Source organism: the organism of the source record quoted next, unplaced genomic scaffold (assembly GCF_019419815.1).
Source record: "Pyrus x bretschneideri cultivar Hongxiangsu unplaced genomic scaffold, Pyrus_bretschneideri_v1 Contig4, whole genome shotgun sequence".
Classification (NCBI taxonomy): domain Eukaryota; kingdom Viridiplantae; phylum Streptophyta; class Magnoliopsida; order Rosales; family Rosaceae; genus Pyrus; species Pyrus x bretschneideri.
The window spans coordinates 3,104,604-3,107,856 of record NW_025999723.1 but is presented as its reverse complement, the minus strand read 5'-3'; the positions used below and the strand labels follow the sequence as shown (position 1 = coordinate 3,107,856).

At 39.6% G+C, this 3,253-nt stretch overlaps 1 pseudogene; it reads left to right on the top strand.

The window, feature by feature from the left end:
• Nucleotides 1–244: 244 nt before the first annotated feature.
• Nucleotides 245–1,505, top strand: LOC125468701 (annotated as a pseudogene).
• Nucleotides 1,506–3,253: the final 1,748 nt, after the last annotated feature.

Sequence of the window (3,253 nt, the reverse complement as noted above, 5' to 3'; positions counted from 1 at the left end):
CAAAAGCTTATTCGAACAAGATTACAAACATTTGAATTAAGTCATCGAACTGCTACAATAGTTTATCCTCCCCTCGCTATGAGCGAAGTGAGGAAAGACGATAACCTATTATATTGATTAGTTGGTACATCGTGACGCATAGAAAATTGACTGTATAGATTGTATAAGCATCAATATATGATTGACCGTGTATAGATTGTATAAGCATCAATACATGGTGAAAACATACGTCCAAAACGTCATTGTATGGATTTGTTTGAGACTCATGACCAATTTGTGAATTCTTATTTACCTTGTTCTTCGAAGCTCCCTGTCGATAAAGTCAACAAATTTTGGATTTTGTTAGGCACGCGCTAGAAAAAAATCTATAAGAAGTTCAAATCCAAAACGCGCAAAATCCTACAAATTGAATCATGTCCGGTATCATTTCCAACCCGGATGGCACGTACACCCGTCGCAAACAATTCCCAACCGTACCCGCCGAGCCCAACGCGACTTCTCCAACGACTCGGGTCCTCTCCAAAGACGTCCCTGTAAACCCGGAAACGCGAACCACGGCCCGACTATTCCTCCCCCGCGAAGCCCTCGATTTACCCGCCTCTAAACTCCCTCTCGTTTTTTACTACCACGGCGGCGCGTTCGTTTACCTCAGTGCCGCGTCATCCAGCAACCACGACTTTTGTTCCGACATGGCTCTCCAGCTCCGAGCTCTTGTCGTCTCCCTGGAGTACCGCCTAGCACCCGAGCACCGCCTCCCGGCGGCATACGATGATGCTGTGGATGCGTTGCACTGGATTGCCTCCACCAAAGAAGAGTGGGTCACTGAATTTACAGATCTGTCCAGTTGCTTTTAATTGGGAACCAGCGCTGGGGGGAACCTGGCTTACCACGCGGGGCTGCGCGCGTGTAAAGCTATTGGCGATCGTCTCCAGCCTCTGCGAATCAAAGGGCTGATATTGCACCATCCGTTCTTTGGTGGGTCCGACAGAACAGGGTCAGAGCTGGCGATGGCTAATGACCCGATTTTGTCGCTACCCGGGTGCGATGGAGCGTGGAGTTTGGCGTTGCCCATCGGCACAGACCGTGACCATGAGTACTGTAATCCAACGGTGGCAAAAGAATCTGATGATCGTTACGTTGGAATTCGGGAGATGGGTTGGCGGGTCTTGGTTACGGGTTGTTTCGGAGACCCTTTGATTGACCGTCAGATGCAGTTGGCGAAGATGCTGGAGAAAGAGGGCGTACGTATAACGACCCACTTTGGCGATGGTTTCCATGGTATGGAGGTAATCGACCCGTCTAAAGCCCAAGGCTTGTTTGTTGTCTTGAAAAACTTCGTGTACACTACTTAGAGCCAATTTGGAATTATTATGATTTTTTTTTTTTAAATTGTTTCTGATGTGTTTCCAAAATAATCAGCTGTAAAATAAAATGGTTGAATGTGTGATAAATTGTATTTTAAAAGTGTTGTGGGTATGAAAAGCAGTTTAAAAATGTTTGGTAAATTTTAATGTAAAAGGGATATAATTGTGTATAATGACCAAAATAAACATGATAGTGTAGGTAATGATGACAACAACGGTGGCGAGAGCAATGGTTTAATAGTGGTTGTGCCAATAGAGGGGGTGTGGTGATTGGACTGCAGAGGTAACAATGGTAGTAAGGCGGCCACAACGGCGGTTATGTCAGTTGTGGTCGTGGTTATGTTGACAGTGGTGAAGGTTGTGTTTATGGTGGTGGTGGCAATGGCGGTGACAGTAATGATGGTAGGGGTAGTTATGGTAGTGTCAATTGTGATTGTGGTAGTGGTGATGGTGAGTATGGTTGTGGTGGTGCCGTGATTGTGATGCGGTGGTGGTGGCAACAATAGTTGTGGTAATGGCAATGGTGGTGTAAGAGATTAAGATTTGTAGTGGGAGGTGGTGGTCACTTTGTTCTCTAAGTATAAAATGTGTTTAGAAGGATAAATAATATCATTTTTTTTAAATTAAGGAACATTTTATATGAATTAAAAATATTCATTAACGGCTCAACTTCGCTATTTATTAAAGCAGAAGCAGTTTTTAAAAGCAATCTACATACTGCTTTTAAAAGTTGTTGTCTTAAGGCTATTACTTTTAAAATAAGTGGGATATTTTATTTTTACCAAATACTTTTTTATTGCTTAACTTTAAAGTGACATAGTTTTTGGTTGAAAAAACAATATCAAATTAGGCCTTAAGCAACAAATCTACAAGTTACTTACATGTTTTTTGTTTTGATATAAAAAACAATTCATATAATATAAGATATGGTTAATTATTATACTTTGCATTTGTTTAGTTTTGGCTCGATAAGGGTTTGATCTGTCTTTTAAAATTCCACTCTTTAGTTTGTACAACACTAGAATTTCGAATTATTAAACTACTGATCGATTGTATTGTAAATTAACTTGATATAAATCGGTAGAAAGCAATACCTAAAAATGTAACAGTCGATTGTATTGTAAATTAACTTGATATAAATCGGTAGAAAGCAATACCTAATAATGTAACAGTTTGTAAATTTTTACGATAGAAATAACTTGACACTTAAATCACCTTAGCTTAAGAAATAGGCCAAAGGATATTCATCTAAGTTGTCTTAGATCCGAAAATAGCCATAATTTGGCTTATGATTCATTCAAACCTAAAAGACGGCAAATCATGCAGATTTTAGTTCAAACACAAATGATATTTCACCTTAAACTATATTATGTAGAGAGAGACAAACCCCAAATACAAAAAAGCTCTAATCAATATTGTCACATACGTGATGTTACAATAACTTGTAAGTTTAAACGTTGTTTTCAAGTGTTTATGGAACATTGACTAAACTTTTTGGGGTGCAGTATGTCGATAGTATTGAGTGGTGAGCTCAATTATTAAAGATTGATTACAGCTTAATCCACCTAAATTATAATGTAAAGATGCTTCGACCTTAAGTCTTCGCACGCACCTATCCTCTCCCAATGAAACAATTAATAAAAAGTTAATAATGTCCGACGAAACGCCAGCAACCCATTCCAATTCTCTCTCTGCCGTCGACGGTCGATCCCTACCAACAACTCCCGATTGCATGTGGAGAAATTTTCTGGTGTACCGCGAACACGTCTCAATACAATAAGTATCTTAATACAAGTAGTTGGAATTTTTATTTTTTTTCAAGTATCCAACCACTTGTATTATGACATTTGGTGTAACGAATCGTGTTATTGATACACTGAAAAATCTCT